This window comes from Cervus canadensis, chromosome 4 (genome assembly GCF_019320065.1).
Source record: "Cervus canadensis isolate Bull #8, Minnesota chromosome 4, ASM1932006v1, whole genome shotgun sequence".
Classification (NCBI taxonomy): Eukaryota; Metazoa; Chordata; class Mammalia; order Artiodactyla; family Cervidae; genus Cervus; species Cervus canadensis.
Window position 1 is genome coordinate 95,018,498 of NC_057389.1, and position 23,690 is coordinate 95,042,187.

Genomic DNA, 23,690 nt, shown 5'->3' on the forward strand with positions numbered 1-23,690 from the left:
GGGTAATCGGGTGAGTGAGAAACACACGTCTTCTTTGTTTAACCTTTCACCCAATTGGGGCCTATTTGTTACTGCAGGATTCCTATCTTCGCTTGGCTGCTATAACAAAATACCATAGACTGAGTGGCTTAAATAACAAACATTTATTTTCCCACAGTTTGGGAAGCTGGACATCCAAGACCAGGTTTGCTTCCTGGATTGTAGATGACCACCTTCTCTCTGTGTCCTTACATGGAGGAGAAAGAGAGAAAGAGACTGCATTCTCTGGTGTCTCTTCTTATAAGGGCAGTAATTCTTGGAGAAGGAAATGGCAACCTACTCAAGTACTCTTGCTGGGAAAATCCCATGGACAGAGGAGCCTGGTTGGCTACAGTCCACAGGGTCACAGAGTCGGACACCAACAATCCCATCACGAGGGCCCCAACCTCATGATCTCACTTAAACCTAATGACCTCCCATCTCCAAATAGCATCCCGTTGGAAGTTAGGGACTTCAAGATACGAATTTAGGGGGACATCAGCCAGCACATAGCATTTCCCTAATGGTAAAGAATCTGCCTGCAACGCAGGAGACTTGGGTTTGATCCCTGGGTCAAGAAGATCCCCTGGAGAAGGAAATGGCAGCCCACTCCAATATTCTTGCCTGGAGAATTCCATGGACAGAAGAGCCTGGTAGGCTACAGTCCACGGAGTCGCAAAGAGTTGGACACGACTGAGTGACTAACACACACAACTAATACACTACTTCACAGAAGCAGCTCTGGTTTCATTCAATGAATGTTTTTCTCGTGCTTTGAAAGCTTTGCATTCAAGGAGAATCCACACAGGTGGTGGAGTCCTGTTGAGAACACCAAAGCGTTCATTAAAAAGACAGCATCTCTGTACAGAAGCATTTGCTCTCACCTCTTCCCTCTTGTTCTCTCAGCCTTCATTCTCTTTCTTACCTTGCTGTTTGAGCTTCTCCTAGGTAATTTCATGCCTTCCTGTATTGCTCTGTATGCTAAGATCCCTGTTAACAAGGCATCGTAACTAGCCCCAGACCAAATAAGTGTTGCTAAGACCCATGAAAAGATGGTAGCTCTTGCTGAGTTCTAGGCTGAAGAGTATGAAATTCAACAGACTGTGGATTCCAATAGCCAGGATGAAGCTAATTCAAATGTCATTTTCAACCGCCCTTCAAATGCATTCACCATTTTCTAGATGTTTTATTTGATTGATAGTAAAAGTGATTTCTGGACCCTAAACAATCTCCAGAACAGGTAAGGGACAAGTGCAGGGTTCTACCCAGAAGTAAAAATTTATAACAACAAAAAAAAAAGACTTCCCTGGCAGTCCAGTGGTTAAGACTCCACACTTCCAATGCAGAAGGCATGGGTTTAAAGCCTGGACAGGGAAGATTCCACATGCCATGCAGTGAGGCCAAAAAAAAAAAGATGAAGGAGGTTCAAGGGGTAGGGGACATATGTATACCTATGGCTGATTCATGTTGATGTACGGCAGAAACCAACACAATATTGTAAAACAACTACCATTCAGTTAAAACTTTTTAAGAATGGGAAGAAAAAAAAGACTTAAAAGTAATTCTTCAAATTAAAAAAAACAGGGAGCAACAAAAACAAAAATCAGTAAGTGGGACTGCATCAAACTAAAAAGATTTTGTACAGCAAAAGGAACCATCAACAAAACAAAAAGGCAATCTACAGAACGGGAGCAGATATTTGCAAATTGTGCATCGGATGTGAGTGCTAAGTCGCTTCAGTCGTGTCCAACTCTGTGCGACCTTAAGGACTGCAGCCTGCCAGGCGCCTCTGTCCATGGGATTCTCCAGGCAAGAATACTGGAGTGGGTTGCCATTTCCTTTTCCAGGGGATCTTCCGGAGTCAGGGATCAAACCCAGGTCTCTCAAATCTACCTGCATTGGCAGGTGGATTTTTTTACCACCAGCGCCACTTGGGAAGCCCCATATATCAGATACAGGGTTGGTATCCAAAATCTGTAAAGAACTCATACAACTCAGTAGCTTAAAAAAAAAAAAACTGATTATATGGCTGAGTCCCTTTGCTGCCCACCTGAAACTATCACAACATTGTTCATCAGCTATACTCCAATACAAAATAAAAATTTTAATTAAAAACATTGTCAGAGAGGGCTTCCCTGGTGGTCCAGTGATTCAGACTTCAACATTCCACTTCAGGGAGCATGGATTTGATCACTGGTTAGGGAATGAAGATAACCCATGTTTTGCAGGGCAGTCAAAACAGTTAAAAAAAAAAAATCATCGGAGGCACTAAATAGACATTTTTCTAAAAGAGACATCCCAATGGCCAACAGTCAAATGAAAATGTGCTCAACATCACTAACTTTCAGGGAGATGCAAATCAAAACCGTGATGAGATACTGTTTTACACTATTTAGAATCACTACCATCAAAAAGACAAGAGGGCTTCCCGGGCAGCTCAGTGGTAAAGAATCTTACCGAGGCAGGAGACATGGGTGCGACCCCTGATTCGGGACAACACCACCCGCGAGGAGCAACTAAGCCCAAGTGCCCCAACTACTGGGACTGCACTGCAGAGCCGGGGGTCACACCTGCTAAGCCCATGCGCCTCCGCTCCTGAAACTCTCGCGCCCTTGAGCCCATGCTCCACAATGAAAAGCCACCACAAGGAGAAGTCTGTGAGCCACAACTAGAGAGTAGCCCCTGCTCGCCCCAACTAGAGAAAAGCCCGAGCAGCAGTGAAGACCCAGCACAGCCAATAAATAAATAAATAAAATTATTTTTAAAAGAGAAGAGATGACAAGTGATGGCAAGGATACAGAGAGAAGCGAACCCTCGTGCCCTGTTGGTGGAAGAGCTGAAAGGTAACAGGGAAATAGTCCAAACATCCATCGATGGATGAAGACAAACGAAATATCCAATGGGATGTTGTTTGGCTTTGAGAAGGAAGGAAATCCAGACACATGCTACAACATGAATGCACCTTGAGAATATTATGCTCAATGAAAGAGACCAGTCACAAGAGGACAAGTGCTGTATGATTCCACTTATATGAGGCCAAATTATAGAGACAGAAAGTAGAATGGTGGGTTGCCAGGGGCTGGGAGGAGGATAAATGGGGTTTAATGTTTAATGGGGACAGAGTTTCCGCTTGAGAAGATGAAGAAGAGACCTGGAGATGAATAGTGATGATGCAAAATATTATGAATGTACATAATTCCCTGATAGCTCAGTTGGTAAAGAATCCACCTGCAATGCAGTAGACCCTGGTTCAATTCCTGAGTAGGGAAGATCCACTGGAGAAGGGATAGGCTACCCACTCCAGTATTCTTGGGCTTCCCTTGTGGCTCAGCTGGTAAAGAATCTGCCTGCAATGCGGGATACCTGGGTTCGATCCTTGGGTTGGGAAGATCCACTGGAGAAGGGATAGGCTACCCACTCCAGCATTCTGGCCTGGAGAATTCCATAGACTGTACAGACCATGGGGTCACAAAGAGTTGGACACGATTGAGTGACTTTCACTTTCACATAAGACCACCGAAAAATTGTTAAAATGGTAAATGATATGTTATGTCTATCTTACCCCCCCCCAAAAAAAGTACAGAAAAAAACTCTTTAACAGGTGATTGAAAAACATCCCACTCATCTTCTTGAAGGTACTTAACTATTCACAGTTGTCCCAGCATTTCAGCCTTCTTGTCTTACAGCATCAAATGTCCTCCAGGACTTACCTGGTGGTCCAGTGGTTAAGAATCTGGCTGCCGGTGCAGGGGAAATGGGTTCAAACCCTGGTCCAGGGGGATCCCACACGTTTCAGAGCAACTAACCCCATGCACCACAACTATGGAGCCAGCACTCCAGAGCCCTTGAGTTGCAACTGCTGAGTCCGCATGCTGCAATTACTGAAGCCAGCATGCGAAGAGCAGTGCTCTGTAACAAGAGAAGCAACCACGAGAAGCCCCCCATCCCTGCAACTAGAGAAAGTCTGAGCACAGCAACAGGCCCAGCACAATCGAAAATAAATTAATTTTTAAAAATAACTTCTTTTTAAACTTTTTCTTTTATATTGGAGAATAGCTGATTAACAATGTTGTTAACTTCAAGTATACAGAAAAGTGATTTGGTTATACATATACATGTATATTCTTTTGCAAACTCTTTCCTCATTTAGGTGGTTACATAATAATGAGCAGAGTGAGCTGAGTTCCCCATGTGGTACAGTAGGTACTTGCTGGTTATCCATTTTAAATCTAGCAGTGCAGACATGCACTTATTGAGGGCATCGATACGTAGATCTAGACATAGATCAGAGCTTTCATGCTAATTCAGACAAGCCAAAGTCACTCTGTCTCAGGCAGAGTGAATTCACCCCATACCCCACCTACGCCAAGAGAAGCTAAGAGAAAGGTGAAATGAAAACGCCAGGGCCAATAAGAGCTCTTGTCACTTGGGGCCAGACTCCAGAATTGCCCCACATACACGAGAACAGAGCTAAATAAAATGCCAAGCCAGATGGCAAAGGCTGAAGGCTAGGCTGAGACCAATACGCCAGCACAGCCCTGAGTGCAGCTGCAAAGGTCCCTCCCCTGGTGAGAAAAAACTATGTCGCAGCTGGGCTTGTTTCTTCCCCTGCTTGCTCAGTTGCCCATCACAGTGGAGAGAGACACACACTCCCTCGCACCAGGATGAACAGATGCTCTGGGATTGCTGGAGAATTCTTCACAGCAGCCTCTGGACCCTGACTGGGCTTTAGGAAGGAGAAAGAAGGGGAGACCCCTGGGGTGCAGGCTGCTGGGCAACATCCAGGTGAACCACTGATATTTATTTATTTATGGCTGCATCAGGTCATACTTCAGGGCATGGGCTTCCCTCCAGTTGTGGTGTTTGGACTCCAGAGCACACAGCCTCCGTAGTTGCAGCAAGCAGCCTCTCTAGCTGAGGCTCACAGGCTTAGCTGCCACACAGCATGTGGGATCTTAGTTCCCCAACCAGGGATCGAACCCACATCCCCTGCAATGGGAGGTGGATTCTTAACCACTTGACCACCAGGGAAATCCCTCAAACTGAATTCTTCCTCCCAATTATAGTTTCATGGCTCCATTATCCTTTCCGTCATTCATTCATTCATCTATCCAGTGATATTTATTGAGCACCTACTATGTGTCCGGCACTATTGTAGGGGACTCAGCAGTAAACAAAAGAGAATATGTAAACAAAAGGGAATATGGATTCCCTGCCCTCAGGGAACTGACATTCTAGTAAGTGAGACAGACAAGAAACAAGATAAACAAGCAAAATTATGCAGACAGAGGAAAGAAAACAGAAGAGAATTAGCCTCCAACTAATAAAAAAATTAAAAAAAAAAAATAAATAAATAAATAAATTAAAAAAAAAAAAAAAAAAAAAGAAAACAGAAGAGGAGGAAAAGGAAGGGGAAGCGGAATGTCATTTACAGAAGGTAGGATTTCCCTGGTGGTCCAGTGGTTAAGAATCCACTTTCCAAAGCAGGGGAAGCGGGTTCCACCTATGGTTGAGGAACTAAGATCCCACATTGCTGTGGAGCAACTAAGTCTGCATGTTGCAATTATTGAGCCAGAGACCATGAGAAGCCCACACGTAGCAAAAATGACCCTGCACAGCCAAAGTAAAAAAATAATAATAACTATAAAAGAAGAAGAAGAAGGTGGTCAGAAAGGACCCCTGTGGGAAAGATCCATTTGAGCCAAGATCTGAAGGAGGTGAGGGAGGAGCCATGAGGGTGGATGGGAGAAAAGTGGTCTAGGCAGAGGAAACAAAGGCCCCGTGGCTGGAGGGTGCCTGGTGAGTTCAAGGAACAACAAGGAGGCCTGTGTGACTGGAGTACAGTGAGTGAGCTGATAAAGGAAGGTGACAGGGATAGATGGTAGAGAGCCTTGTGGATTACAGAGAGGACATAGGCTTTTGCTGTTGTTGTTTTTTATGAAAGTGAAAGAGGAGAGTGGAAAAATCAACTTAAAACTCAACATTCAAAGAATGAAGATCATGGCATTCAGTGCCATCACTTCATGGCACATAGATGGGGAAACAATGGAAACAGTGACAGACTTTATTTTGGGGGGGCTCCAAAATCACTGAAGATGGTGACTGCAGCCATGAAATTAAAAGACGCTTACTCCTTGGAAGAAAAGTTGTGACCAACCTAAATAGCATATTAAAAAGCAGAGACATTACTTTGCCAACAAAGGTCTGTCTGGTCAAGGCTATGATTTTTCCAGTGGTCATGTATGGATGTGAGAGCTGGACTATAAAGAAAGGTGAGCACAGAAGAATTGACGCTTTTGAACTGTTGGAGAAGACTCTTAAGAGTCCCTTGGATTGTAAGGAGATCCAACCAGTCCATCTTAAAGGAAATCAGTCCTGAATATTCATTGGAAGGACTGATGTTGAAGCTGAAACTCCAACACTTTGACCAGCTGATGCAAAGAACTGACTCATTGGAAAAGACCCTGATGCTGGGAAAGATTGAAAGTGGGAGGAGAAAGGGATGAGAGGATGAGATGGTTGGATGGCATCACCAATTCAATGGGCATGAGTTTGAGTAAACTCTGGGGTGGGTGATGGACAGGGAGGCCTGGTGTGCTGCAGTCCATGCGGTAACAGAGAGTCAGACACGATTGAGCGACTGAACTGGACTGAAGGTGGAAGCCACGGAAGATTCTAAGCAGAGGAGGGACATGACCTGACTCAGGTGTTCTCAGGCGCCCCCTGGAGGTCAGATTTGTAAGAAACCCAACGAGTCATAGAAGTGATCACCCAATCATTGTGGGGCTCCCTCTCTCCTTCCTTCACCCCACATTCTACCGATCATCAGGGCTACTGACTCTACCTCATACTTCTCTTTCACTTGCCAAGGTTCAGACCCTCATTCAATCCATGCAGAGGGACTGTAATCTTTTCCTCTGAGTTCTGAGCCCTAACTATCCCTCTAATTCATCATAGCCTATCAGGTTATCTGTTGGCCAATCCCAAAAAGACTTCCCACTGCCAATCCTGAACACATCCTAACTTCCACACCTCTTTGCCTCCATCCTGAATATCCTTCTATCTTCCCACCTCCAAAGTCCAGCTCAAAAGATGTTTCTGTGGATCTTCCCTGGCAGTCCAGTGGGTGAGACTGCATGCTTCCAGTGCCAGGGGGCATAGGTTTGATCCTGGGTCAGGGAACTAAGATCTTCCATGCCCCTGGGCACAGCCAAAATAAATAAATAAAAGGGGAATTATAGTTTTTTTTTTTTTAATGTTTCTGGGGCTTCCCTGGTGGTCTAGTGGTTAATGAGGGCAATTGAGAGCAGGAGGAGAAGAAGGCAGCAAAGGATGAAATGGTTGGATGGCATCATCAACTCAATGGACATGAGTTTGAGCAAATTCCAGGGGATAGTGAAGGACAAGGAAGCCTGGCGTGCTGCAGTCCATGGGGTTGCAAAGAGTCAGACACAACTGAGCAACTGAACAACAATGACAAATTGTGGTTAAGAAAACACCAGCCAATGCAGGGGACACACATTTGATCCCTGGTCCGGGAGAATCCCACATGCCTCAGAGTGACAAAGCGTGTGCCACAACTACTGAAGCCTGCGAACTCAGAACCTGTGCTCTGCAACAAGAGAAACCACTGCAATGAGAAGACCAAGCATCGCAAGAAAGTGTAGCCCCTGATTACCACAACTGGAGAAAGCCTTCAGGCAGCAACAAAGACCCAGAACAGCCAAAAATAAATGAATCTTTAAAAAAACAAAAAAGATTATTCTGCTATGAAGCCTCCAAGAGAATTTGCCAGCACCCAAATCCCTCCCCTGCCCACTTGTGTCCATGGCTCTCTCCCTCCAGCACCTGCCACTCCCTGCATGGGGCTAGTTCTGGCTGCAGGACTGAAGAACAGGCCAGAGGTTCTGGAAAGTTAATACCCTTGGAATATTCCTCAACCAATGATTGCTGAGAGTTGGTGGAGAAATACCCCCAGCTTTGCAACCAGCCTGCCTAGTTCCTGGATCAGTCCCTTCCTGCTATGTGACCTTGGGCAAACCACTTCACCTCTCTGAGCTAGTTTCCCCATCTGTAAAATGAGGGTGATGAGAGCACAGACTTCATCAAGCTCTTGTGAAGATGAAATCATTTCATTCTACATAATGTGCTTGCAGCAGTGACCTGCACATGGTAATTTCCTACATGTGAGGAGTACGTGCATGCTCAGTCGTGTCTGGACTGTAATCCGCCAGGCTCCTCTGTCCATGGGATTTCCCAGGCAAGAATACTGGAGTGGGTTTCCCTTTCCTTCTCCAGGGGATATTCCCAACCCAAGATTCAAAACTGGGTCTCCTGTATTGTAGACGGGTTCTTTACCATCTGAGCCACCAGGGAAACCCAAGATCCCACAAGTTGTGTGGCAAAAAAAACAAGGTAGATCCTCTTGTCCAGAGCAATATCACAACTGGACTCATGCTCCAGACGATTGATACCACTTATCATTCTTTATTGTCTCTTTCTCTCTTAAACTTACTTGAATCCATTGGAACCGGAAGGTTAAACAGAAAAAAAAAAAAATAGACTGCCAGGAAAAAATAAAATAAAACTCCTCCCAGGAGAAAATGAGGCTCTAATGTTGTTCCCTTAAACTAAACATTTAAGGGACATTTGCTGTCCTCTGTGTTCTCAGGGTTAGGGGCATAGTTTTTCCCACAAACTGCATCTTTGGAATCCTTTCCCTTCAATACATGGGTTTTATTCATTTATTTGCTTGCACCGGGGCTTAACTGCAGCACATGGAATGTTTAGTTGCGGCATTCAAACTCTTAGTTGCAGCATGTGGGATTTAGTGCCCTGACTGGGGATGGAACCCAGGGCCCCGGCATTAGGAGCACGGAGTCTTAGTCACTGAAGCACTAGGGAAGTCCCCAACACATGTTTTTGTGACTTGGCATTTAGCGTTAGTAGGAACTTCATGATCTCCCTCATTCATTCTGCCCCTTTGACCAACCAGTGGCTGTGGATGGTTATCAACATATTAATACATGAAGACACTAATTCATTATGACGGTAATCGTTAGTGTTGACGTACATCGTTTGTCCAGCAAATATTTACTGTGTACCGACTGTGTGGCCCTGTGACTCAATTACTGCACACCTTGAGAGCTTAAAACTCTCAAGATAACAGCTAGAAACCGCCTCCCCACTGGAGCCGAAAGAAATTGAAGTGATGGTTTCGGCTGAAGGGAAATAGCTGGATACCAAAATCAGAATCACTTTTAGAAAAAGTGAGTAGTCTGGGTGTCCAGTCCTGAAAAAATATTTGAAGACTGAGCCTCCCTACATTGCTCTCGGTCACTAAGAATGAACGTGTGACTGTCAGTGGGAATGTAAACTGGTGCATCCACTATGGAGAACAGTACGGAGGTTCTTTAAAAAACTAAAACTAAAAAAAAATTTAAAAACTAAAACTAGAACTACTGTATGACCCTGCAATCTCCCTCCAGGGCATATATCCAGAGAAAAACATGATCCGAAGGGATACATGCACTCCAAAGTTCTCTGCAGAACTATTTACAACATGGAAGCAACCTAAATGTCCACTGACAGAGGAATAGATAACAAAGATGTGGTACATGTACACAATGGAATATTACTCAGCCATTAAAAAGAATGAAATAATGCCATTCATGGCAACACAGATGTACCTAGAGAGTGTCATATTGAGTGAAGTAATTCAGACAGAAAATGAGAAATAGTGTATGATATCCATTAATGTGGAATCTAAAAAGAATTATACAAATGAACTTACTTACAAAATAGAAAGAGACTCACAGACTTAGAAAACAGACTTACGGTTGCCAGGAGGAAGGGATAGTTAGAGTTTGAGATGGCCATGTACACACCATTGTATTTAAAATGGATAATCAACAAGAACTTATTGTATAGCTCAGGGAACTCTGCTCAATGTGATGTGGCAGCCTGGATGGGAGAGGATTTGGGGAGAACGGATACATGTATATGTATGGCTGAGTCCCTTTATTGCTCACCTGAAACTATCACAACATTAATCGGCTATATGCCAATTTTAAAAAAAAGTTCAGAATAAAAAAGAATGAATGTGTGAAATAGTAGGGTCTAGGATATGTTTCCAATACTCATCTGACCTGCACGCTCTAAGGGAGGGGTGGGTGGGACACGTGAAAGAAAGGGAAAGTTGAAGTCTGAACTGCAAAAGAAATCAGAAGTGAAATGAAGCCAGACACGTTTCTATGAAGTATGGAGAAGAGGGAAATCCATAAAGAGAGAAAGCTGGTAGGTGGCTGCCAGGTGCCAGGGGGATGAGGAATGAGAGTAACTGTTTCATGGTAGAGAGTTTCCCTTTGAAATGAACAGAAAATTCTGGAACTATTAATTAATAGAGGTAATGGTTACACAACATTACAAATATACTAATGCTGTTTAATTGGTGAAATTAAAATGGTGAAAACAGTAAACTTTACGCTGGGTGTATTTTAAATTAGAAAAGAAACTGGATACACATCCTTGCTCTTGAGAGAAATTTAAAAGTAGCCAAAATTAGCACACAGAACTGTGATCAATATCTTGTAATAACCTATAGTGGAAAAGAATCTGAGAAAGAATGTGTATATATATATATATATATATATATATATATGCTGTTCTATGTTTAGTCACTCAGTCGTGTCTGACTCTTTGAGACCCCCTGGACTATAACCTATCAGACTCCTCTGTCCATGGGGATTCTCTAGGCAAGAATACTAGAGTGGGATGCCATGACCTCCTCCAGGGATCTTCCCAACTCAGGGATCAAACCCAGGTCTCCTGCATTGAAGGTGGATAATTACCAGCTGAGCCATGAGGGAAGCCCAAGAATACTGGAGTGGGTAGCCTATCACTTCCCCATGGAATCTTCCCAACCCCAGAATTCAAACCAGGGTCTCCTGCATTGTGTGTATGTATATAAATTACTTTGCTGTACACCTAAAACTAATACACACTGTAAATTAACAACACTGTAAAATAACTATACTTCAATTTTTTAATGATTAAAAAGGTAATAAGTAAGTTTGCGCTAAGTCGTTCATTCTGGCTCTGAGTGAGAGACTACACCATCGTGTTATCTGGGTCATTAAGATCACACTCCAGCCAGACATTCTGGAGTGTGAAGTCAAGTGGGCCTGAGGAAGCACTGCTGCCAGTAAAGCTATTGGAGGTGCCGGAATTCCAGCAGAGCTATTTAAAATCCTAAAAGATGATGCTATTAAAGCGCTGCACTCAATATGTCTGCAAATTTGCAAAACCCAGCAGTGGCCACAAGACTGGAAAAGGTCAACCCTCATCCCAGTTCCCAAGAAGGGCAGTAGCAAAGAATGTTCACATCACTGGACAATTGTACTCATCTCCCATGCTAGAAAGATCATGCTCAAAATCCTGCATGCTACACTTCAGCATTACATGCACCAAGAACTTCCATGTGTCCAAGCTGGGTTTAGAAAAGACACAGGAACCAGAGATCAAATTGCCAACATTTGCCGGATCATAGAGAAACCAGGGGAATTCTAGAAAAACATCTACTTCTGTTTCATTGACTACAGTAAAGCCTTTGTGTGGATCATAACAAACTGTGGGAAATTAAAGAGAAGGGAATACCAGACCATATTACCTGTCTTCCTAGAAATCTGTATGCAGGCCAAGAAGCAACAGTTAGAATCCTGTACGGAATAACTGACTGGTTCAGGATTGAGAGGAGTACGACAAGGCTGTTTACTGTCACCCTGTTTATTTAACTTATATGCAGAGCACATCATGGGAAATGCCGAGCTGGATGAGTTACAAGCTGGAATCAAGATTGCCAGGAGAAATGTCAACAACCTCAGATATGCGGATGATAACACTCTAATGGCAGAAAGTGAAGAGGAACTCTTGATAAGGGTGAAGGAGGAGAGTGAAAAAGCCGGCTTAAAACTCAATATTAAACTAAGATCATGGCATCCAATCCCATCACTTCATAGCAAATAGAAGGGGAAAAGGTGTAAGCAATGATAGATTTCCCGTTCTTGAGTTCTAAAATCACTGTGGATTGGTGCATACAGCCATGAAATTAGAAGACAATTGCTTCTGGACAGGAAAGCTATGACAAACCTAGACAGTGTGTTCAAAAGCAACGACATCACTTTACTGACAAAGGTCCATATAGTCAAGGCTATGGTCTTTCCAATAGTCTTGAATGGATGTGAGAGCTGGACAATAAAGAAGGCAGAGGGTTGAAGAACTGATGTTTTTGAACTGTGGTGCTAGAGAAGACTCTTGAGAGTCCCTTGAAAAGCAAGGAGATCAAACCAGTCAATCCAAAAGGAAGTCAACCCTGAATACTCTTTGGAAGGATTAATGCTGAAGCTGCAATACTTTGGCGACCTGAGGGAACAGCTGACTCACTGGAAAAGACCCTGATGCTGGGCAGATTGAAGGCAGAAGGAGAAGAGGGTGACAGACAATGAGATGGTTGGATGGCATCACCAGTTCAATGGACATGAACTTGGGCAAACTCTGGGAGATGGTGAGGGACAGGGAAGCCTGGGGTGCTGCAGTCCATGGGGTCGTGAAGAATCGGACACAACTTGGCAGTTGAACAACAAGTTGGTCACTCAGTAGAGTACAACTCTTTGTGACTCCATGGACTGTAGCAGGCTCTTTAGTCCATGGAATTTCCCAGGCAAGAATACTGGAGTGGGTTGCCATTTCCTCCTCCAGGGGATCTTCCTGACCCAGGGATCGAAACTGCATCTCCTGCATCTCCTACATCTCCTGCGTTGGCAGACAGATTCTTTCACTGAGCCACCTAGGAAGCCCACAATAAATGAAACTTTACAAAACCACATTACATTCATTAATCAATTCTTGCAAGAATATCAACAACAAACAAGTAGCCAAGATTTAGTGAGCACCTACTATGTGCCCAGCACTGAGCATCACCTGGCCTGGTCTCCCAGGACCTCTACTATTGGGATGCCACCATTGGCCCGTCAACTAGGAACACTGATGCACACACCTATGCCTCCAGTTTCTAAGATTCTGACCTCTGCCCTGGAATCCAGCTGAAATGCAGATTCTAACTCAACAGGCCTGGGTTGGGCCTGCGACTCTGCATTCCCAGAGTACACTGCCAGTCCAGGGTCTGCACTTTGAGATGAAGGTCTGAGGATTCTGACCAGCTCCCCTCCCCTCCCCCACTCAGTTAAGTCAGTCTTGCTGGCCGCCATCAGACAGGCTTGGCCTTGCCGGGAGGGGGTTAGGAGAGCATGCCAAGGGCCCTGGCCTGTCTGTCACCGTGAAGACAGTTGGCCTGAAAGATCCTGGAATAGGATCTTCCCTCACTTGCCCTCGGCCACTAACGGCCCTCTTGTCCTGTAAGCTAGCATTTTGAAAAGAATAAGAAAACAAGTAAGTCAAACCTTCTGCTGGGGCTATGATGTTCAAGAGTTGCACTTGGCATTACTTCACAGGTCATTTACCCAGTAATTTGTTCAATGTCAAATCCACCCTTGGGGGACTTCCCTGGCGGTCCAGTTGGTTAAGACTCTACACTTCCATTGCAGGGGGCATGGGATTGATCCCTGCTGGGAGAACTAAGATCCCATACGCCAATGCTGCCCACCACCCTCCACCACCAAAAAAAAAAAAAAAAAAACACCTTAAGAAAAAAAAAATCTGCCCTTTACCTCCAGAATCTTAGTTCTGATCTTTCCACTTACTTTGGGGGAGCAAGAGGGACAGCACTGAGGTAAACCAGTCTTATCTAGAGGGATGATGGCATTTGCCAGAAGTAATATCTTTATGTGCTCAATGACTCAGTCCTTTCAGACTCTTTGCAACCCCAGGGACTGTATAGCTCGCTAAGCTTCTCTGTCCATGGACTTCTCCAGTCAAGAATACTGGAGTGGGTTTCCATTTCCTTCTACAAAAACAGAGTGAGGCACCGTGCATTGGTTGGAACACCTTTATGCGTCCATGCATATCCCAGTGTTTTAGAGGAAAACATCAATGGGATGGTCAGCTACTAAGACCTCTGGAGTTGGGAGCTTTCCTGCAAACCCAGGCTTGGGTTTGGAAGGTCTAGAAGCCAAGCCGGGAGTGAGGGGTCAGAGTCAGCCATAGACACAAGAGATTGCCTTTCTCCCTACCTCCCCATCCCCCCACCCCCATCCCCCAGAGACCTAAGACTGTCCCTGAAAGAGCCCGCAAGGGAAATGGCAGGTCTGCCCTGAAGTTGGTGACTCTGAACAGGAAACTCAGGATGGAGCCGGAATACCTAGTGGAGATCCCTACCCTATTCCCACCCCCGCACCTAGGAGCTAAGGGGGCGCCCCCTCTTGTCTGTTCAGCCACGGCGGAGGCCACTGCCTCCTGGAAGCTATTTTGTCCTCCTGTTTACATTTCCTTTTGATTCCTTCTTCCAGCTCAGCCACTCAGGAACCCTCAAAGCCCGAGCCCCGGGAAAAGGCAGAGGAGCCCAGCCCGCGGGGCGCTTCCCCCTCCCGCCCCCACCAGCCACGTGTTCTCTGAAGCTGTCAGCGGGGCGAGAGCCAGAGAGGAGAGTGATTGCTCTCATTTCTTGAGAAATAAAAGCCACCCGGAGAGTCAGCTCTGTCCAAACATTTCCTAAAGGGAGGGATTGGTCTAGAGGGGTGCCAAGCACTGTCTCTGATTTTCATTTGGAGCAAGGGAGGGCAGAATATTAAATATTAAACAGAACAAGAGGTTGCCTAAGACAGCGTAATTATCCTCAACAGCCATCTGCCATCTCCCTTTTTCCAAACGCATTCACGCTGCTTAGAACACAGCAAACAAGGACCGGGGACCCGGGCGTCGTGAACTTTTGCTTCTGGGACCACCACACCGCCCCCCACCCCACAGCAAAATCGTAGGCGATGGGGGAGGGGAAGGCGCGCAAGATTCCAAGCTCCGTCACTTAGTCCAGCCTGCCTGGATCTTAAAGCAAAAAGAGACTAATTTAGACTTGAGTGATGGCCGGGGGCGGGGCGGAGGACAGGAGACGCGGTTGGGGGGAGACATTTGAAAAAAAGTAGAATCAGACTTCGCTTAGAAACTACGATCATTGGGGAAATGTCACAGGTCCAGGGCAGGTGGCAGAGACATCAAGTGCTACTCGAGGGCTAAGGGCAGTTGAAAGAAAATGGATATTTCAGCAAGAAGTAGAAGCTGGAAGGAAGGGGGTCTGCCCCCAGCAAGAGAAGCTGCAGAGAGAAATAAACTGCCCACCCCCAAAGAAAAACTATTCAGAGGAAGGAGGGGGTCATTGGGTTCTTACCTTTGCCTATACAGGTAAGGTTGCAGCAAGGAAATAAAGATTAGACTCCTGCAGAACTCTGCCCCCCAAATGGTATCGCTCACTCACCTGTGAGGCATGGGCTCTGGTGCTCAAGCTGTGCGGTTAGTGGGCAGCGCAGCGAGTCCTCCGGCTGTCCTGAGGGTCCCACCTTGTCAGTACCCAGGGGTCCAAGCCGGCAGGTGCCCACGCATCCATTGCCTGCCCAATGGAAAGGAAAAGGGGACCCTGGAGAAAGGGGATGCCAAGAGCAGCCAAGCTCCGAGCTGAGGGCTCCCCACAAAGGCAGGTGCCAAATGGGGCCTCTGTGCCAGCTGACAGGGGGGGAAAGGGAGAAGGAAGAGGAGGAGGTTTCCCTAATGTTGGGAGGAGACAGGGGAGGACTAACGTGTCATCAGCCCCTGATCATCTCCAGCAGAGTACTTACTGCTTGGGAACCCAGCACAGGGAGACTATCCAGCCTCCCATCCACAGTATTCCTCAGGGGAAAATAAAAGGGAATTCTTACTCTCCTCTCTCTGCCCCTTAAACACTGGACCGCGACCTCCCAGCACCAGGCAGGACTCTCTGGAAGGATGCTGTGTATCACCCCTCTACCTTCTTCCAGAGCAGCTTCTCTTAAGGAGCCAGGAAAGGCTCTGTCTCTCCTACTTAGTGGGTTTGCGGAAGGGGCGTGTGTAGCAGGCGGGAAGCAGCATGGATGTGGAATCACACTTATAATTTAACCATCTCCCCTCCGCCAGATTACAACCTAAATTATTGATGCCCTTACAAAAACACTAATTAGAGGACAGCTGCTAACCCCACCCCACCCCCAGTCTCTTCTGTTCTCTGGCGAAATAGCTTCTCTTTGAGCTCCCTCCCACCCCCTTAAGGCAAAGGGAGTTGTATGATTTGAATACAAAGGCAGCAAAGAAAATTTGAGTCCTTGGATGCAAAAAGGCAATTGATGGCAAGCTTCACTGGTTTGTTTGCTGCATGCGTAGACTTAGGTTTCCAAAACTGGGGTGACCCTCTTTCTCCTTTTAAAGGAGGCTCCTTTTAAAGATGAGCTGTATGTCTTATAAGAGGCATCTAGGGCAGAGAGAAGCCTCATGATTTTTATAAGGTGGAGTCAAAATGGGAGGATTTACCTCACTGGGGAAAGAAGCATTGTTTAGACAGGAGCAATTAAACCTGGGCTGGGTGTTAGCGAATAGTAAAGAATTAGTGTTCTTTTTATAAAGTTTCTTAGTAGTATTTTGATTGTGCTCAGTCCTGTCTGACTCTTAGCGGCCCCACAGACTGTAGCCCGCCAGGCTCATCTGACCATGGGATTTTCCAGGCAAGAATACTGGAGTGGGTTGCCACTTCCTACTCCAGGGGATCTACCATACCCAGGGATCAAACCCATATCCCTTGTGTTTCCTGTATTGGCAGATGGATTCTTTACCACTGTTACCACCTGGGAAGCCCAGTATTTTGATTATGTTGTTTTTAAAAGTCTTTATGTATTAGGGATGCATATTGAAGTATTTATGCTTAAGGTGATAGGTCATTTCCAGGAATAATGAATGAATAAAATTCAGATCCTCTGTAAGAGGGAAGAAGAAATGTGACTCCATATTGAATCTTTTACTTTAACCTTTGTAGTCTATTGCTTTTGCTACAATAATGTTGCCTATAGCCTGAAATATACTGGATAGCCCATTTTCAAGCCTCTGACCTTTAAAGGTATAACACTTTCCCAGTCACATAGAGATAAAAAGTTGCAGAAGGTAGAGAAGAAAATGACAACCCTCTACAGTATTCTTGCCTGGGAAGTTCCATGCATACAGGAACTGGTGGGCTACAGTCCATAGGGTTGCAAAGAGTAGAACACAACTTAGCGACTAAACAACAATCACAACAAGGTGGGTTGACATTGCTGATGGGAATCACAGGATGTGCAGATCTGGCTTCTTGAAAATGCTGATTCCTCCTACCTTCCTACAGTTTCCTCTCTTTGTGGGGAGAGAGCAAATTAGCCAAGATGGTGTGGTCAGGCTTTCTTGCCCCACGGCCTCTAGCTCTTGCCCCCTGTTTTATAAATGATTATGTAACAGCTATTTCAGAGGGCAGCTGGCACATTCTGCTGAATACGTGCTTGGGTTCCTCAGGACTGAACTTACTTGGTTTGGATACACATACCAGCTCGCCCTGACCGGAGTCAGTACTGGGTACGCTTCTAGTCATTGGTTCTCATGCTCCACTGGAAAGACCTCCTGTTGAGTGCCTGGCCCAAATAGTGTACTCTGGCCAAACTTCCATGGATTTCCCCCCTTGTAGCCACAGATGTCCTGTGTTTACCAATGTTTGCTGTTTAAATGTTTTTTTTCTAATTCCACGTGTTTTCCAATCTCTTTTTATAAGCCCTAGACTACAACAAACACAGTTTGCACACACACACACACACACACACACACCCCGCCAAAAAAAGTTGCAGAGCAGAGAATGACTTTTGTCTTGATGGAGGTTTACTTGAACATGGTGACCTGAACTACCCAGACAGCTGCGAGAACAAAGGATTCTTGACATCAAGAAGTTTGCAGCAACCAACCACACCTCCTCCCCTTTCAGTATCAAAATAAACCTGAATTTTAACTCAAGGAAGATGGTTCTTTGGGATACTAGCCCACCATCTTCTCAGTTTGCTGGCTTTCCAAATAAAGTCACTATTGCTTGCCCCAACAACTTGTTTCTTGATTTGTTGGCCTGTTGTACAGCAAGCAGTAGGAGGTTGGACTCAGTGACACCTCTGTACAGTGGAATAGTATTCAGCCATTAAAAATAATGGTTCCCTGATGGCTCAGACCATAAAGAATCTGCTTGCAATTGGGAGAATCAGGTTTGATCCCTGGGTCAGGAAGATCTGATGGAGAAGAGAATGGCAACCCACTCCAGTATCCTTGTCTGGGGAATTCCATGGACAGAGTAGCCTGGAAGGGTACAGTCCATGGGGTCTCAAAGAGTCAAACATGACTGAGCGACCAACATGCATACATTAAAAATAAAGAAGCACTGAGACATACTACAACATGGCTGAACCTCGAAAACATTATGCTGAGTGAAAGAAGCCAGACACAAAATGTCACATAGTATATGATTCCCTTTATATGAAATATCCAGCATAGGCAAATCCACAAAGACAGAAAGTAGATTGGCAGTTGCCAGGAGCAGGGGGATGGGGAGATAGGGGGTGCCTGCTAGTGGGTACAGGGTTGCATTTTGAGTTGATGGAAATGTTCTAGAATGAGGAAGAAATGTGGCATGATACTGTGAATGCACTAAATGCTCTGAATTGTTCTCTTTCAAAGGGTTAGAGACTTCCCTGGTGGTCTAGTGGTTAAGACTTTGCCTGCAAGGGCAGGGGGTTCAAATCAGCCAGGTTCAATCCCCCGCTGGTCAGGGAGCTAAAATCCCACATGCCTCAACGCCAAAAAACAAACAAAACCCCCCATAAAACAGAAGCAATATTGTAACAAACTCAATAAAGACTTTAAAAATGATCCACATCAAAAAAATCTTTAGGGACTTCCCTGGTGGTCCAGTGGCTAAGGCTCCAGAGTCCCAGCACAGAGGGGCTGAAGTTCAATCCCTGGTCGGGGAATTGGATCCCACATGCCACAACTAAGACCAGGCACAGCCAGGGGGGAAAAAAAAAAACTTCAAATAAATAAAAAGGTTCATTTCATGTGGAAGGAATTTCCCACCAAATTTTTTTAATGCAATGCAAAAGGGAGGGGAAAATAAACAAGCCCTGCACAACATTGCTCACTGAAGAAGCTGGCTTACGGGGACAAGGGAGTCCGTTGTTATTTTCATTGTATTCTCTTTGCTTTGTGCTTAAAATGTTCTTTTTTAAAAAGAGATGGAGGTAAACATTAAATAGGAAAAATGCAGCCCACGAAGGTGGGTTTGGACCAACAGAAGTGGGGTAGAGGGGACTTCTCTGTGGGAGACTGGAACCCTCAGTTCAGCAACTAGGTGAACCCCCAGGCTTCAAAATAACTCAAAGAAAAGCCAGGGTGTGGAGGACAGAGCTGACCATGGCTAACTGTGTGACCTTGAGCAAGTCACTTACGCCTCCATCACTTCCTGTTTAAAACTAGGATAATAACACTTGAGGAGGATTGTTTGGGTATAAAAATGAGACATCTGATATGAAAAGGCATTGTGTTCTCTAAAATGCTCTGCAGTGTAAGATGTTATTATTGTTATGCCAAAACCATAAGTCTATGCAATTAGCATTGAATTTTCCTATTTTTAAATCACATGACTTGTATGAGTCACTTCATGATGAACATAAATAGCCATCCTGGTTTCTTTAAAAGTCCTTTGAAAATGTCAAAAAGTTCTGCTTTTTCCTTTATGCAAATGAGGCCATCCTGAGTCAACCAACTTTTAAACTCTTGTGCCTTTTGCAAGAGTTGGTGACCATGAATAATAGGTTGGCCTCAATTATTCACTGCTTCCTGTATCCCTCTTTGTCACAGCTTATTGTGAGTGTCATGTATTTCCTCAACCCTTGACTTTGGACTTACTTTGATCAACAGCATGTGGGCGGAAGTGGCAATAAGCCAGTTCCAAGCCTGGGTCTAAAGAGACCTCCCATGCCCCCCCTGCCCTCTTGCTTCTCAAAAGAGTTGTCAACATGAGGACAACTATCCCAGAATAAAGACAAAGACCTAGGGAGCCGAGTCAACCAGTCAAGCCCTATCCAGATTGGCCAACCCAGCAGACTCAGAGGTGCATGGGTATATATGTCTATTGCTTTAAGCCACTGAGCTTTAAGCTTCCCTGGTGGCTCAGATGGTAAAGAATCCACCAGCAATGTGGGAGACCCAGATTCAATCCCTGGGTCAGGAAGATCCCCTGGAGAAGAGAATGGAGAATCCCACGGACAGAGTCACCTGGCAGGCTATATTCCATGTGGTGACAAAGAGTCGGACACGGCTGAGCAACAAACACTTCACTTCTCTTCATTTCACTTCACTTCACTGAACTTTGGGGTAGTTTTTAATGCAGCACAACTGCAACAATCTCTTGAGAGTCCCTGGGACCACAAGATCCAACCAGTCCATCCTAAAGGAAATCAGCCCTGAATATTCACTGGGAGGGCTACTGCTGAAGCCGGAGCTCCAATACTTTGGCCACCTGATACAAAGAGCTGACTCATTGGAAAAGACTCTGATGCTGAGAAAGATGGAGGGCAGGAGGAGAAGGGGCGACAGAGGATGAGATGGTTGGTGGCATCACCAACTCAAGGGAAATGAGTTTGAGAAACTCCAGGAGATGGTGTAGGACAGGGAAGCCTGGCATGCTGCAGTCCATAGGGTTGCAAAGAGTCAGGCACAACTAAGCAACTGAACAACATCTGATCCACTGGCCCAGAGAAGAAGCCCAAAGCCTGTGAAATTCAAGCACAATGAGACTGAATTAAAAATTCTTCTGGTGCCCAACTTCTACATTGTCCCTTCTGACGCTCTGTATAACTCACTCTTGTCCCAAATCCCTTGGAAAGAGGGCTGTGCTGCTTGTTATCCCAATCCATGGATTGTTTTCTCCTTAATGAAGGATGTAAAAGCAATGACTATATTTTTGGCAACAAAGTGAGACCCATAGAAATCTGCTGAGTCAAGTGAAGATAGCTCCTAGACATAGGATCTGTGGGTAAAAGAATTTAATGAAGATAGACTTTCACTATATTTCAGCTTTAGCCTTTCAGATTTGCTCCTCCCTCTGAGTCTTAAGACCAGAGATCAAGCCTTGAGCCTTTGGAGTGGGAGCACTGACTCCAAGACCCTAGACTACCAGAGAACTAACGCTAGGGAGGATCAAATAGTGAGAACTCATACAAAGGAAACTAGTTGAATACAAGACCAGGCATCACCCAACCACCAGTAGCACCCTGTGCAGCATGCCTCATCTAAAGAACAAACAGAACAAAAATACAAACCCACTCATCAGCAGACAGGATTACCACCTCACTCAATGTTGCACATCAGAGGAAAAAACAAACAAACAAACAAAAAACTCAGCACAAATCTCACCCTATATGAAACTTACACAAACCACAGGACCAACCTTAGGAGGGCAGAAACCAAAAGGAAGAAAGAATTCAAACTTGAAGCCTGGGAAAAAGAGACCTCAAACACAATAAGTTAAAAAAAAATAATAATGAAAAGGAACAAACTAGAAACACATAACTCCAAATAAATGAAGAGTAAATAGGCAAACTACCTGAAAAAGAATTCAGAATAATGATAGTAAGATGATCAAAAACCTTGAAAACAGAATGGAGAAGAAGCAAGAATCAATTAACAAAGACCTAGAAGAATTAAAGAATAAACATACAGAGACAAACAACACAATTACTGAAATTAAAAATACTCTAGAAGGAATCAATAGCAGACTATCTGAAGCAGAAGAATGAATCAGTGGGCTGGAAGATAAAACGGTGGAAATAACTCCTGAAGAGCAGAATAGAGTAAAAAGAATGAAAACAACTGTCCGAGACCTCTGGGACACTATCAAATGCACCAACATTCAAATTATAGGGGTTCCCAGAAGAAGAAGAGAAAAGAAAGGGTATAGGAAAATTTTTCTAAAGATTATAGTTGAAAATTTACCCAACATGGAAATGGAAATAGTCAATCAAGTCCAAGAGGAACAAAGAGTCCCATACAGGATAAACCCAAGGAGAAACACACCAAGACACATACTAATCAAACCAACAAAGACTAAACACAAAGAAAGAATATTAAAAGCAGCAATGGAAAAGCAACAAGTAACATACAAGAGAAACCCCATACATTTAACAGCTGATCTTTCAGCAGAAACTCTGCAGGCCAGAAGGAATGGCAGGATGTATTTAAAGTACTGAAAGGGAAAAACCTACAACTAAAATTACTGTATCCAGCAACGATCTCATTCAAAACTGATGGAGGAATAAAAAGCTTTTCAGACAAGCAGAAGTTAAGAGAATTCAGTACCACCAAACCAGCTTTACAACAAATGTTAAAGGGACTTATACAGTCAAGAAATGCAAGAGAAGAAAAAAGTTCTACAAAATCAATCCTAAACAATTAAGAAAATGTCAATAGGAACATATATATCAATAATTACTTTAAATATAAATGGGCTAAATGCTCCAACCAAAAGACACAAACTGGCTGACTGGATACAAAAACAAGACCCATATATACGCTGTCTACAAGAAACCCGCTTCAGGCTTAAAGACACATATAAACTGAAAGTGAGAAGATGGGAAAATATATTCCATGCAAATGGGAAGGAAAAGAAAGCTGGAGTAGCAATCCTCATATCAGACAAAATAGACCTTAAAATAAAGAAGATTACAAAAGATAAGGAAGGACACTACATAATTATCAAGGGCTCAGTCCAAGAGGAAGACATAACAATTGTAAATATCTATGCACCCAACACAGGAGCACCTCAATACATAAGACAAACACTAACAGACATAAAAGGAGAAACTGACAGTAACACAATAATAATAGGAAACTTTAACACCCCACTCACACCAATGGACAGATCATCAAAACAGAAAATTAATAAGGAAACACAAGTCTTAAATGATACATTGGATGAGATGGATTCTTATTGATATCTTCAGGACATTCCATCCAAATGCAGAAGAATACACCTTCTTCTCAAGTCCACGTGGGACGTTCTCCAGGATAGACCACATCTTAAGTCACAAATCAAACCTCAGTGAATTTAAGAAAATTGAAATCGTATCAAGCATCTTCTCCAACCACAATGCTATGAGACTAGATATCAATTACAAGAAAAAATCGTAAGAAACACAAACACATGGAGATTAAACAATACATTTCTAAATAACCAACAGGTTACTGGAGAAATCAAAGGGAAGTCAAAAAATTTCTAGAAAAAAATGACAATGAAAACATGACAACTCAAAAACATATGGGATGCAACAAAAACACGTTCTAAGAGGGAAGTTTATAGCAATACAATCCTACCTCAAGAAACAAGAAAAACATTGCATAGACAACCTAACTTTAAGCCTAAAACAACTGGAAAAGAACAAAAACACACATACACACACACAACAAAATTAGTAGAAGGAAAGGAATAATACAGATCAGAGCAGAAAGAAATGAAAAAGAAATGAAAGAAACAATAGTAAACATTAATAAAATTAAAAGCTGATTCTTTGAGAAGGTAAACAAAATTGACAAACCTTTAGCCAGACTCATCAAGAAAAAAAGAGAGAAGAATCAAATCAACAAAATTAGAAATGAAAAAGGAGAGA

General features: G+C 44.1%; 1 protein-coding gene across 2 annotated transcripts in view; it reads right to left on the reverse strand.

Annotated features, from left to right (window-relative positions):
• CACNA1A (calcium voltage-gated channel subunit alpha1 A) overlaps positions 1 to 15,652 on the reverse strand; it is a 387,084-nt gene extending 371,432 nt beyond the window's left edge. For both annotated transcript variants that reach the window (XM_043466841.1, XM_043466840.1), the window contains exon 1: positions 15,440 to 15,652. The gene's annotated coding sequence lies outside the window, so the exon portion shown is untranslated. The remainder of the gene's footprint in view (positions 1 to 15,439) is intronic.
• Positions 15,653 to 23,690: the final 8,038 nt, after the last annotated feature.